Here is a 14,740-nt window from a genome sequence, read left to right as displayed (position 1 = left end):
TTCTGAAGACCCACAGGAACATCACTGCTAATAGCAAGCAACAAGATAAGAGACCCATCTAGAGACTAGGCCTGGAAAAAGCACTCAGAGGCATTTTTGCAGCAGCGTCAGCAGCAAACCACATGGGGGAGGGCTGGGGGGAATTTGCACTAACAAGCTTCACAGCTCTTCTGTAACATGTAGAGAAGTCCTGCTTACTTCAGCAGCATTATTTTTTCAGACAGAAGTGTCTGATTAACAATCCCCTAGAGTGATGCTGTTTAATTGACACTGGCCACAAAGACAGCTGAGAAGTTTCATCTTCTGCCTTTCATGTGAGATACTTCAGGTTCCACTGCTGCAAGCAACATGTGGGAACTCTTTGTGTCTGCCCTGCTAGTGTCCTAGTAAACCTCCTCCTCCAGAGAAGTGGCATGAGTCTAGAGTCAGGCTGTTTGCTTTAGTTGCTTCCTGGTTTGGTTAGATTGGGCAAGCTATTTAACCTCTCATGCCTCAGTTTCCTCAACTATCTTTTTTTTTTTTAAATCTAACTATTTTCTTGTGGCAAGCACTCATTAAATGTTAGCTTGCATTATTATCATTTTGACAATTGCCACAGCCGAGCTGCACTGGGGAGTTATCTTTCCTTGGTCAGGATAAAGGTAGCTGGATGTGGGCTTTCAGTTTTACAAGATGAAAAGAGTTCTGGAAACAGATGATGGTGATGTTTGCACAATATTACGAGACCAGTGCTCTAACCCCGAGCTACGGAGCCACAGTCAGTTGGCACAATATTATGAATGTATTTGATACTACTGAACTGTATAGTATACTTAAAAATGATTAAGATGGTCAATTTTATATTATGTATATTTTACCACAATAAAAAATGGGGGAAGGAAAAAGTAAAAAGGAACAAAAAAAACCAAAAAAAAGGGGGGGAACCAGATATGGTAGACAGAATAATGGTCTCCCCAAAATGCCCCCAGAACCTGTGTATGTTACCTTACTTAACAAAAGGGACTTTGCAGATGTGATGAAATTAAGATCCTGGAGATGGGGAGATTATCCTGGATTACCCAGGTGAATTCAGTCACTAGGGTCCTTATAAGAGAGGGACACGAGGGGCAGTCAGTGATGAGGATGTGACAACAAAAGCAGAGTCAGAGAGGACAGAAGACGCTACACTGCTGGCTTTGAAGATGGAGGGAGGGGGCCAGGAGCCAAGAAACATGAGGCCTCTAGATGCTGGAAAAGACAAGGAAGCAGGTTCTCCCCTAGGGCTTCCAGAAGGATCCCAGCCCTGCCGACACCTTGACTATACACCAGTAAGACTTCTGAGCTCCAGAACTGTACAATAAATGTGTATTATTTTTAGCCACTACATTTGGGGTCATTTTTTCCAGCAGCCCTAGGAAACAAATGCACCGGGTAACGGTGGAGACCTGTGGGCCCAGCCAGGAGCAGAGGCAAGAATGCAGAGGAACCTCTGCAGGGGCAGCTCTGGGCATCAACCCCATCCTGCCAGAGGGCTCCTCTGGAGGCCTCAGCCCTGAGGGAAGAGCAACCACTTTTCATGTTTACAAAGCCTTACTACCAATGGAGGCTCAGCTCAAGGCCAGAGCATGTGGAGGGTTTGGGGGCCATCCCCAAGTGGAAGATGGTGAGTGCCAACTGAGAGTCCTTTGGCAGACCAGGGCTGCTGTCTTCTCTTTCCTCAGAAACCCCAGAGGAAGTGCCTTACCGAAGGTGTGGCTGCAGCACTGGGCTCAGAGTTTCCACATCCTGCTTAGAAACTCCTCAACAAAGCAGAGACTGCTTTCACACCTGGCTTATGAGACTCAGTCTCATCTTCGGTAGTCTCTGTACTTTTTCATTCTGCCCCACTAGCTAGTTCCCAAAAATACTTATTGAATAAATAAGCAAACAAATGAACAAACCACCAACGAATAAATAGACTAGTGAAAAGAACCCAAATGGTATCACAGAATACTGCTGTTTTTCCTTAGCTGGGCAGTGGGGACCTGGGGGTGAGCAGGAGAGCAGGTAAAGATCCTTTTCTTTTTTCCTTGAATCACCCTGGGAAGGGCCTGACTGAGCACATAACCTCCCTGCAGTCAGACACACTAGCAGGTGTCCTAGGGCCAAGAATAGAAAGGTGGTTCGGAACCCTGCTGCTGCTACAGTAGTTGGTATGCAGAGAATTCCCCCAGAGCGTTCAAAATCTGAGGGGATGGCTGCTAATAACCCATAATCAATGTTGCATTTGCCAACGGCCAAAAAGAAAAATGAACTTTTAATTGAGCAAGATTTGGCATCAATCAATGATGAGACTTTAGTCAGGCAAAACTGACAGATTACTGAGTCAGACATCCAGCTGTGAGAATTGTTCTCTACTGGGGCAAAGAAGGTAAAACGTGGATATACGGCCTATCTTACCCAGCCCAGGACCATAACTCACTGTGCAAAAATCCTCTATATCTGTTTTTAAATCTTCTTGAGTTTCCTCAAGTTATGTTCTACCAGAGCTTAACCTATTTTGTACCTCCAAGCCTTTCACAGAAGTGTTGTGTTTTATTTTATGCCGGTGATAGTTTCTAAGAGACAACTGGATATAATTAAATTAATAGACTCCTGGCCAGAGCGCCATAGAAGGAACCACTTGGAGTAATAGTAGCAGGCCCGAGAATCCTACCAAGATGGCGATGATATGGCAGCAAAGATTTTGGACCTTCTTGAATCTCCACATGAAAATAGAGCTATTAAGTAGCAAAACCAACAAACCTGGCCATGGACAACTAGCTGATGAGGTATCCTCACAAACCCCAAATGCAAGCAAGTTGGGATGAACCACCATCAGCAGCAAGCAGTGGGTTCTCTTAGCACCTGTGAGAAAGCAGAGGGAAGTCACAAGGCATCTACAGACCCAAACAGGAAAACCCAAAATAGCCAACAGGTGGGGAACACTTGCAGACCTGTCAGGAACAACCGCCTACTAAGAGAGCTTTGCCCAATCCAACTGGGGAGTACGAGGGTTCTGTGGTCAGCTCTGAACTATGAGTTTTCCAAACTGCCCAGCCACAGCAGGATAGGATGCCACATCAGGGGACACTGCTGAAGTGGAAACAAAATTGAGCAGGAGTGGTGCGTTAGACTGATTCAGCCCACCCACAAAAGCAGGCAAAAATCCAAGTTCAGACCTTTATGCTGACGACCCTCCCTCCCACCTGCTTAGCTCTGGGCTGGCTCTCTGTTGTTCTGGGGCCATTGCTTTGTTGACCTATCTGGACACAGTTCTGCTGCTCAACACTTGTCACTCTTTCAGACACAGTTTTGCCATCACCCTCTGGCTTCATGCATGATTTTAATCTATTAGTCCTACTTCTGCCCTCTGGAACTATAAAGAAGTTGCCTCCCTCTTCCACATGACGGTTTCAAATATTTGACAACAACTATCATGGGCTCTCAAAAAGCATCTCTGTTTCAGGCCAAGCATCTCCAGTTTCTTCAAAAGCTCCTTCTGGAATGTGGCATCCAGAATCTGTAATGCTGACCCCCTGCCTCTGGGGTCGTTGTAGTTCAGTTCATGGAGTACTAGAAAAAACACCAGTCCTGGAGCCAGAGAGCTTGTATTCAAGTTCTAGAACCTCCACCTCCTAGCTAGCCTATTACCCTCTTTGGGCATCAGTTTTCTCATCTGTTATATGGTGATAATGTCAAATCATAGATTTATTTTGAGGCTCTGTGAAATAATGTAGCCACTTTGAGAACTCTAGAGCATGGAAAAAATATACATAAATATTTAGGCATTATTTCTCAAACTTGTTACATCATTGGCATCCAAGTTGCATTTCTAGAAAGAGATTATTCCAGAAGTGATCTGTTTAGAAGAGGATGCCATGGGACCATCTTCTCCCTCACTCTAGTGTATAGGCTTCTTCCAATTCAGTTTAAGTTATACCAACTCGGCAGGGTTATCACACTGTTGGTCCTCGCTGAGCTGGCAGTTAGTCGAGTGAGAGCCACACCACTGACTCTGGTCTCTTAATTGGCTTAGACAAGGTCATACATAACATTACACAACACCTTGATAAGACACAACTGTTAGCCCCATATGAAAGGCTTTCTATGCTGAATTAGATCAGTCCATCATTCTTTCCTCAACTTTATCCCAAGGAATATGTTTTCTGGGGGACAGTGTCATGCAGGATCTCTGCTCCCACTCTCTGCACAAGAACACAGGATATGATAAGGCCAAAAAGGAACACCCACGGAGCCATTAATAGGGGAGTCAAACCAATATATTCTCGCTGGTGGCTGGGCTGGAGGAACAGGAAGCAGGAGCCACACTGTTCGCAACCTGCTGTCCACTTCTCTGCAATCTGCAACCCGCACTCCTCTGTGCTAACTGAAATCCATGCTTGCCAGCCCAGCCACCATCTTCTTACTAGCCCCCATTCTTTTTCTGCTAGCGTAGCCACAGCAGTTATGTTAGTGGCCAATGGCTCACGGGTTACAGCTGACAGCCAACTAGCCACAGCTGATGGCCATCTGATTACAGTTGATGGCCATTTACTACCCAAGCCAGCACCTTTCTATGTGAGGCCGAGAGCCTGGAAACTGCTTTCTGGGGCTCTGTCCCCACAGAGACACAGAAAGGAGGAGCCACACGATCCACAACCTGCTGTCTGCTTCTCTGCTAACAAACCAACCAACATAGCCACAGAAATTATATCAGTGGCTAATGGCTAACTGGTAACAGCTGATGGCCAATTAGACACAGCTGATGGCCATTTACTATGAGAGCCAGCACCTTTCCATGTGAGGCCAAAGCCTGGAAACTGCTCTCTGGGATCTCTCCCCACAGAGGGAATATATGGAAATCTTTTCATCTTTCTTATTTTAAAAAACATAGTTATATATGCCCAATCTTCATTTTCTTCAATATCCTTCTATCAATCTTTAACCCAAGAACAAATCTAAAACTTTAAGTTATTTTCATTTTCAGTCTATTCTCTCTCCATATACCCACTGTATGATATATATATCCCTCTACTTAACCAGATTTGTTTTTCAAGTTTCACAAGTTACCACCTACCAATATGCCAAGATTTGTTAAACAGGTTCTTGATTGTTTCCTTAATGACTACTCTAAAATTCAGCCATCTTTAAAAGTCGGCAATAAAGTTTTAGAAAATGCATGTGATTAGCTGTTTTAATGAAAGGGTACTTTTAAAAATAAGAGACAAAGCATGTTATTCACTTTGGTTAAATAAATGGCACCTCCTGGGAGCCTGGCTCCTGGCTCACTAAGCCAATGCCCATGTGTTGCCAGTTACCTTGTCTTGCCAGCCAAGAACATACTGTGTTTCCCCGAAAATAAGACCGGGTCTTATATTAATTTTTGCTCCAAAAGATGCATTAGGGCTTATGTTCAGGGGATGTCATCCTGAAAAGTCATGCTAGGGCTTATTGTCGTGCAGGGTCTCCGCTCCCACTCCCCACCCAAGAACACAGGACACGGTAAGGCCAAAAAGGAACACCCACGGAGCCATAGGTAGGGGAGTCAAACCAATATATTCTCGCTGGAGGCTGGGCTGGAGACACAGGAAGCAGGATCTACATAATCTGCCTAATAGCAGTCCGCGCTTGCCAGCCACCATCTTCTTGCTAGCCCCCATTCCTTTTCTGCTAGCGTAGCCACAACCGTTATATTAGTGGCCAATGGCTTACGGGTTACAGCTGACGGCCAACTAGCCACAGCTGATGGCCATCTGATCACTGTTGATGGCCATTTACTACCCGAGCCAGCACCTTTCTATTGTGAGGCTGAGAGCCTGGAAACTGTTTTTTGGGGCTTTGTCCCCACAGCTTATTTTCTGGTTAGGTCTTATTTTCGGGGAAACATAGTAAGAAAAAATAAACAGCCACATGAGAGCTAGTGCTGAAAGTCAAAACATTCACATTTTATTGAGGTCATTTATTCTGTCACATGCTGAGAACCCACATGAGCTTTCAAATATATAACCTTTCCCATACACATATATACTCTCTCCCACACACATGTGTCCAGATATATAGTTGCCCTTATACCCAACAAGAACATTAATTTCACACACATTCTTGGAGAAAGTGTGGTGATAGTTCATGGAGGTATAATAATACCATCCAATCACAGTAATGCAAGGAATCTCGCCTCATAAGACTTGAAAGAGAAAAGGAGTTGGTGATTAACACTGAGCTCTTGGTTAACAGACTCATTGGTGAAAGTCCCCAAGTGATGTTGATGAAACGTTGGCCTGGGCTGGTCCAGTGGCTCAGGTGGTTGGAGCCCCGAGCTCCTAATGCCGAGGTCGCTGGTTCGATTCCCACATGGGCCAGTGAGCTGAGCCCTCTACAGCTAAGACTGTGAACAACAGCTCTCCCTGGAGTCGGTTGCTATGAGCAGCCTGAGGTTGGCATGAGCTGTGGTGGGCTGCTGTGTGCTGCCATGAGCGGCCGGCAGCCAACATGAGTGGCTGGCAGCCAGCTGCCATGAGCTGCTTGCTGTGAGCAAGCGACAACCAACAACTGACTGTCTCAGCCGGGGGAAAGCCAGGCTCATAATACCAGCATGGGCCAGGGAGCTGTGTCCTACACCACTAGACTGAGAAACAAAGGCTTGAACCGGAGTGGGGAGGGGGGAGGGAGGTGGAAGAAAGAGGGAAAAAGAACATTGGCCAAACCACCACTGGCATTTGAGCAGCGAAGCATATCAGAGACCCTCGTGTGATATTTACATCCATGTGGCTAAATGCAGGACTTAGTTGGATGTATGGTAACACAGAATGTGATTAGGGAATGTCCCAGACAAGATAGACGGATTTTCAGGGTCTTAGAGTCTCCCCTCTCTGGTATCCCTTATGCTGTTGGTGCTTTGTAGTTTATGATTTCGTAGAACTACCTTTAAATTGTTTGACCTGCAGAATATCTCCCAATAAGATTGCAAACTCCTGTGACTATAAACCAGGTCTTCAGATTCCTTTCTCCCTCTCCCCACTGGGCTCCTAATTCTATGCCTTTCATAAAACAAACACCCAATAAACATTGCCTGACCAAATGGCCTAATGTGGCCTTAGAGATATTGACATGATGTCAGTCCTGAATTGCATGGTGCTGCATCAAAAGAACTGTAAACGGAAGCTGGGGCTTAGACGCTTTCCTGTAAGACTATCTCTCCCTGCACTTACTGCAGACCCTGTGATTTCCTCATCCTTGTCTTAGCTGTATTCATGCCATTAGGATTTTGTTACTCATTCAGGTAGTGAGTTGAAGAGATAACTCTTTCTAAATTGTTAGCATTCCAAAGAGTTATGGGTTTGAGGCCAGAAGTTGTTCCTATGCCAGAAAAGGTCTAGTATCATTGCTCACCCAAGAAGCACAGCAGGGCAAGCCACTTGCCCCCAATCAGAGATGAGACCATGAAATGGCAGAGAAGCCTGCTTTTGAGCTGTGGCAGCCTGCAACCTGGCCATTGCCTGAGGTCTGAGTCTTGATATTTCTTTTCCCATTTCCAAGTGTGTGCTTATTTACATCTTATAATCATCTGGTTATAAACTCCTATGGATTTCAAAGAAGAAAACAAGAGGTCAGCTTGAAGTTAAAGAAGACAAATGAACATAGGCCAGGGAAACAAGAGCCGATTCCTGCTGAAGACTCAGGTGGCTTTGTATCATGGGGGCACCAGCTTGATTGCATAAGGTGGCTGGCTGGCTCTATACCAAAATTGGGCACATCTGGAAATGATCATTTTGTGGTTTGCTTGGCCTCTTCCCTATGGCCAGACCGCACTGTCTTGCCTTCTATAAACCACAAAGTCACACATTCTGGCTGAAGGGGATAATTTATTTGGCCAATACATCCCTGAAAATAACATCACTTGCAGCAGGTGGTCACCAAGCATATAAACAGGTATCAAACACACAGAAGGAACATACTCATCACCCATAGTCACTATCCCTTAGTGTGTGTTTGGCCAAATGCACAATGACAACAGAGCTATTGCTTCACCTCGAGTCCCTCCTAAGATGGCTGGCGGCTCCCCGGTGGTCCATATCAGGACTGTCTCTACACAGTTAAGAGACAGTGGCCACTAGTTGGGTTGCCAGAGCTCAGCCTCAAAGATCCCATGTGTAGGGTCTGGAAGACGGATGTGAGTGATGCTTCTGCTCTGCCTCCTCCTCGAATGCAGGGAATTTGGAAGGTCACTTTCATTACACCCACAGTGCCAACCATCCCTTTAAGAAGACTGAGTCTAATAAGCTCCTGGCACACACCCTGGCTGACAGGTTTGTTAAAAATGTGAAAAAACAAATTAGCAAAAGCAATTAAATCAAATCAACAAAATTAAAAGGACACACCCTTTCTCCAGCTGACTGGGCATTTCCCAGGCCTGCCTCCAGGTACTCTCCTCCACAAAGCCTGGCCCTGAGTCTGAGCCCAGTTACATCCTTGCTGGAGGACTGTCCATGTCCCAAACCAGCTCTGCCATGAAAGGCACCACTTCTCTCTATTCTAAACCACCTTCTTGTAACAGCAAGAAAATCAAGGGGTACAATTAGTACCTGATCCAACTAGAATGATGATCCAATCCCCACTGAGTGGGCAAGTCCAAGACGGAGCAGTGCGGCCCCTTCTGCAGTGGCATTTTGGCAACTGGGGGAAAGAACACTGATGTCATGGTTTAAAGACACGGGCAATGTAAGCTGCATTAGTGGGTAGAGCACAGGTAAAAGGCCTTCGGGTAAGGTCCCACTTCATTTATAATTGAACTTTCCAGAATTGATTCTAGCTCTGGATCAGGAATGTTTTGCCTGGTAAAGTGGTGGGCATCTGACATTTCAGGGTTTGGGGAATAGTCATAGTCAAACAGTGACGTGGTTTCTGTGTTTTTCCTTTGGCGAAGGAAATGGAGTAAGGGGATGGACCAAAGAGGAATCATTTGGACGCATAGAAACCATTTGTGCAAATTTAAATAAAAGGAAATTTATTCAAAAGATTCCTATTAAGTGAGAGCCAAGGAAAAAGTGACTAACTAGACTCTGAAGCCAAGACCCCTCTGAGGGCCTCTGCAAGAGTGCCCTCACTTTCATCTGTGCATGGACACTATTCCACTTCCTGATCCCTGTCTCCGCATTTTTCAAGAGAGGGAATCTGGTTAGCTTCTGATCAACCTTCTTAGTCAACTGCCATTGGGGGTGGGAGGGAGAATACACAGCAGAAGGACTTGGCTAGGTTGGGGTGATGTAACTCTTCTAAGAAGGGAGTGTGGGAACAGGAGAGGACTGATGAGCACTTCTGCTGCAGAAGACCCCTTAGTGAGGGGGAAGCTTCTGATTTGCATCACATCAATACCCATCAGACCTGGAGAGGCCGAAGCCCTCCTAACCTAGTCATCAAAGCAGATTGAAGGGAGACCAGGTGCCTTCTGGTCAGTGCGTAGAACGTTTGAGAAAGCTGGCCTGGGGATTAGAGAGAAAGGGCAAGAAGACATGCACATTGCAGATTAATTAAATGTCTTGAAAGAGCAGGCTCCTTTGCCCTCCCTCAGACCCGGTCACAACTGTGTTCTCACGCAGAGAAATGGTTAATTAGTGGGAGGTCGGCACATTTACATAGACCCACTCCAATTTATCAGAGAGGCAGAAGGGCAAGGCAGGAGTGGCTGGTTGACACTATTATACAATCATCTGGAAATCTAATTTGTGGAACCAGTAGCCATCTGTTCCGTGGGTAATGTGCCAAGGTACCTGCCAACCACAGAACAAGCTTTCTGCTGTTGGGTAACTAATTGCATCTATGGGACCAACACAGCATGAGACTCAACTCGTGGAACGTGATCTGCTTGGGTTTTTCTCTGACAGTCAATAAGCATAAAACAGTCTCTGACACTTCAACAGGAGGATGTAGGCTGGGTCCTATGCCCCCTAAATGTGGTAGGTCAGCACATTCCTAGACTGGGGCTGGAGGTTGTGATTCTGCTGGGGTTCAATTTTCCCTCCTGAGAAATAGGGAGGCCTGATTCAGTATGAAGCTGGGAAAGGAGATCAGGGCCTAGAAAGGCTGAAAAGTTGGTGTCAGTTGTTCCTTCTATACCTTCTGATTTTTTTTCTTCTTTAAGTCACCTTGTTTAGAGACTAGAGGACGAGAATGTGCAGGAGGTATGAAACCTACATCGTCACCCCTGTCACTACAGGTGACACAGTGACCAACAGTTTAGATAACAAACTTCTATACTGTCATAAACTCTTCACAGGAAAAGACCTGTTGCTGTTTGGTGTTACCCACAACAATCAGCACCCAGGAGGAAGAAAGCTAATAGTAGATGGATTCCCCACCCTCTTCTGCAGCCCTTACACCCCCATCCCTGACCACCCAAAGGGTTCCTACAGAGCCCAAGCAGACTAGATCCTAGGTTTTTGTAATGTTTAATAAATTATTATGGGATGGATAGATGGATGGATGGATGGATGGATGGATGGATGGATGGATATCTATTCTGCCTAAAGGGACTTAACTCCAAAGTCCAAATAACAGTAAATTTTTCATTGCTGTTTTGTTGTTTTTTAACAAATATATCAGCATCATCAAAAATGTACCAAGAACACTAAACATGATACAGTATCAGCTGCTTCTAGCCTTCCAGTGGGACGGAGGACAGATCTCTCCTCAGATACCTGTCTCCTGGGTTCTTTCTAATTTCTCATTAAATCCATGTCATGCTGGATTGGCTCTGAACTTCAATGGAAAAAACACTTCTTGTCTTCCAGACAAACCAGTACCTAGCACATTGCCCATGTGTGATGAATACTTAGTGGTCATCTTAGTGCAACCAAGAGGAAAAAGCAAGGGATTTAACCAGCAGAGAGGAGAATACTTAGCACTCAGGGAACTAAGCTGCTAATAAAAGGCATGGATCAAAGGCATGTTTGAGTCTCCAGTCCTCTTGGGGTCAGTGAAGGGGTGTCACATCAAATCTGCTGCAGAAGAAAGTTCCCCAACAGGCAGAAGGATCATTAGGCTGGGCCCATTGTGAAACATAAATAAGGAATATTCAAGAGGATTGAATTGGCTTTCCAGAGATGTCTCCATTACAGAGATTTCTAGTGGATAATCCCACAAAGTAAAATATTATACCTAACACTCAATTATAGAATAGATTCTATGAGGCTTCTTGTTTATCTTGTTTTAATTTTTAAATTGTTTTGGGAGAAGTGACTATAGACTACCTTTCTGATTGTATTTTGTGTGGATGAATAGGAAAATCAATCCTATGCCCTGGGCACACATGAGCTCGGTGGCAAATGGCAGCAGAAAAAATGTGGGCCTAGGATTCACAATTCACTGTGATGACAGAGGTGACCTCTGCCCAGAGGTGTAATGTGTAACAACTGGCTCTCCAAAAAAAGCCTTGATTTGTGGCGTTTGCCACTTCTAGTGGCATCAATATTCCCACAAGGGCTGGTTCCAAGGTACCAACATGAATCACTGAACATGGATTTGGGAAGAGAGGCAGCTCCTATACACGACTGCATCTACTGAAACAGGCTAAATTCAGGTAACAGAAACCAGAAGACCTATTGGCTTTGGGCGGGGGGCTGACTCATATTTTTGTATATCTGGTGTCATGATAAATTAATTACTTTTAATAACAATTGGTATATTAAAAAATGGTATCAAGGAACCCCTAAAGGATATTGTTTGGCTTAGTCAACTATCTTGAAACAAAATATTTGTCAATAAAGTTCTCAAATTGGCATAGCATTGATTTCTAAAGGCTTTCAATGACATCTGACAGGTAGTAGAAATTACAGTGCTAAAAAATTGTACTAAAGTGCAAAGTCGTTAACAACTCTAATCTCAACTTTAAATTTACCTTAACTTAAAACCTTAAAGAGATTTTAAGAATAATAAGAATTTTTTTCAGGATCTTTTAAATTATATTTTATTCCAAATATTATTGACTAAGCTTTTAAAAGATTATGCCTATTCTTATAGACGTCTCTGATACTTTCTGATAGCATTTGTTTTTCTGCAGAGGAAGGTAAAGAGATAGTCTCTTCTCCAGCAATCAGGTACACAGATAACTCTAAAAAAAAAAGGCAGAATTCTCCATTTTTTTATATTCTACGAGGTCAGACAATTAAGTTTGCAAACTTGTTGCAATCATGTTGTTAACCTTTCTTTATATCAGAGGGATTATTCATTATGAATTTGTACCAACTAGACAAACAGTTAACCTAGTTTACTATTCGGAAGTGCTGAATGAAAAAGTTAGACGCCCTGAGCTTTTCGCCAACAATCCATGGCTCTTGCATCATGACAATGCACAAGCTCACAGGGAGTTTTTAGCCAATAAACAAATAACTGTGTTGGAACACCCTCCCTACTCACCTGATCTGGCCCCCAGTGACTTCTTTCTTTACCCGAAGATAAAAGAAATATTGAAAGGAAGACATTTTGATGACAATCAGGACATCAAGGGTAATACAACGACAGCTCTGATGGTCATTCCAGAAAAAGAGTTCCAAAATTGCTTTGAATGGTGGACTAGGCACTGGCATCGGTGCATAGCTTCCCAAGGATAGTACTTCAAAAAAGGTGACCATAGTGATATTCAACAATGAGGTATGTAGCATTTTTTCTAGGATGAGTTCACAAACTTAATTGTCTGACCTCATAAATTTTTGATCTGTAAAAGTGTCTTCCAGCTCTTGTGAGCCTCCATTTCTATTTGAAGGCCCTGGAAATGTTTGAAGGCTGAAAGAGTTTGCTTTGGAAACCCTTTCCTTCAGCGATGGCTGTTTTCTCTGTCAAATTCTATTGGGTGCTGTGGCAACAAGTACACAGCAAACTCAAAATGCATCAACAAGCCCCTCGTGGTCCTTCTTCCTGGGAATACCCATAAGATTTTCCCTCTTCCAATCAGTCACCATCAGAGAGGAATTATCAGGCTCATGCTGTTTCCTCTATTTCCGAAAAACTGTGATGTGTAATCTCTTGGAGCTAACTACCAAGCTTCCCCGAAAATAAGCCTTAGCACGTTTTTGGATGACATCCCCTAAACATAAGCCCTCATGTGTCTTTTGGAGCAAACCTTAATATAAGACCCAGTTTTATTTTCAGGGAAACGCGGTAGTACAAGCTGATGATGTAAAATAAGTATCCAGGGTTAATGCCCAAATGACTCATTTCCCCACCACTTAGCTATAAGAACTCTAAAGTTCCTGAGACATATGCACCTAGGAAATTGCCCTATTCCTGATTCTATAATTCAAGTGTCAGGTTCAATTGCCCCTCCCTGTGTCCCTAAATCTGTCTTTCATCTCCTCAATTATCACTGTCCAACCTCAAATCTTGAGAAAAGTCAGATACTCAAGTCCCTAAATCTGGTGCCAGTTCCATTTCCACACATCCACCTTTGTTAGCTTCTGGGAAAGGAAACCACTTTAGATCTTTGTTCAAAAGTCATATATTTCAAATGTAGTTTTATGTGATGAAATTCTACCTTAGGCTGGCATTTATTTAACTCATTTTTCTAACGGGGAGCAAAGTCTGCTTCAAAAAAGCAGAGTTAGCTGATTCTCATCTAGTGATGGTTGCTAGGAAACCATTCTCTGGCAAATTAGAATCACATAAGCTCTGACTTCCCTATCTTGAGAACTCCTATGGAATAATTGTAGGTATGATTTATTCAATGATGAGTCAGCACTATCCGGTGATATCTTTTCTCTCTCCCTGTTAAATTATTTCAATAATTAACTTTTATCTACAGTTTACATTTTAGCTTCCCATTTAGTCTTTAAACTCTCAGAAAATAAGTCTTTTGGCATGTACACCTTTGAATCCCTGCTCCCAAATGCCTAGTCACCACAGCTTAACCAAAATGCATTGATTGTACTTGAAGGGAGGTGGTCTCATGGGAGAAACGCCTTCAGATTGGAGAAAGAACAGTCTAAGGTAAGTTCCACCGATAATTGTGTTCTCAAAGCTATTTTCTTTCTTTGGTTCTTATTGTTCCGTTTTCTGCTCTGAAATTTGAGGCCATAAAAGGAAAAACACTAGAATGTTCAAAAAGTGGTTATGGAAATTGGTATAACATTTTTGTAGAATAATTTTGCAATATCTGTTAAAACTGGAGGTGCACATACATTATAACCCACAAGTCCATTACTTGATACATAAAATTCTGACACAGCAGGAGAAATTCACCAAAAATCTTCAACATTGTCCATAATAGATTAAAAAATGAAAACATCTTAAATGTTCATCAAAAATAGAATAGAGAAAATTAGTGCTACATTCCTTCAACAGCATACTATTAATATGATACCAGAAACACTATACTATCACAGTCTACTATACAAAACTGGATCACACTGTGCCATACTATATAATAATTAAATGAGCTGGAGCTACACATGTCAACATGGTAAATCATTGAGCAAAACAAATCTATTTACAAAGAAATGCGTGCCATCTAATACCATTTATATAAAGTTTATAATATGTCAAACCAAATTATGCATGAAAACATTATACAGTAAAAGTATACAAATATTTATGGGAATAAAATCACTACATCCAATACAGTGGTTACCTGCGGGGAGGGGGAAGAAGGACAGGTAAGGCAGAGCTACATAATGTTTTCTGTTTCATTTATTTAAAAAACATCCAAGTATTTGAAGAAAGCCTAGCAAAATGTTAGGACTGGACAGAGCTA

This window comes from Rhinolophus hipposideros (assembly GCF_964194185.1).
Source record: "Rhinolophus hipposideros genome assembly, chromosome: 5".
NCBI lineage: Eukaryota > Metazoa > Chordata > Mammalia > Chiroptera > Rhinolophidae > Rhinolophus > Rhinolophus hipposideros.
The sequence above is the reverse complement of the archived record's forward strand: the minus strand, read 5'-3'. Positions refer to the sequence as shown.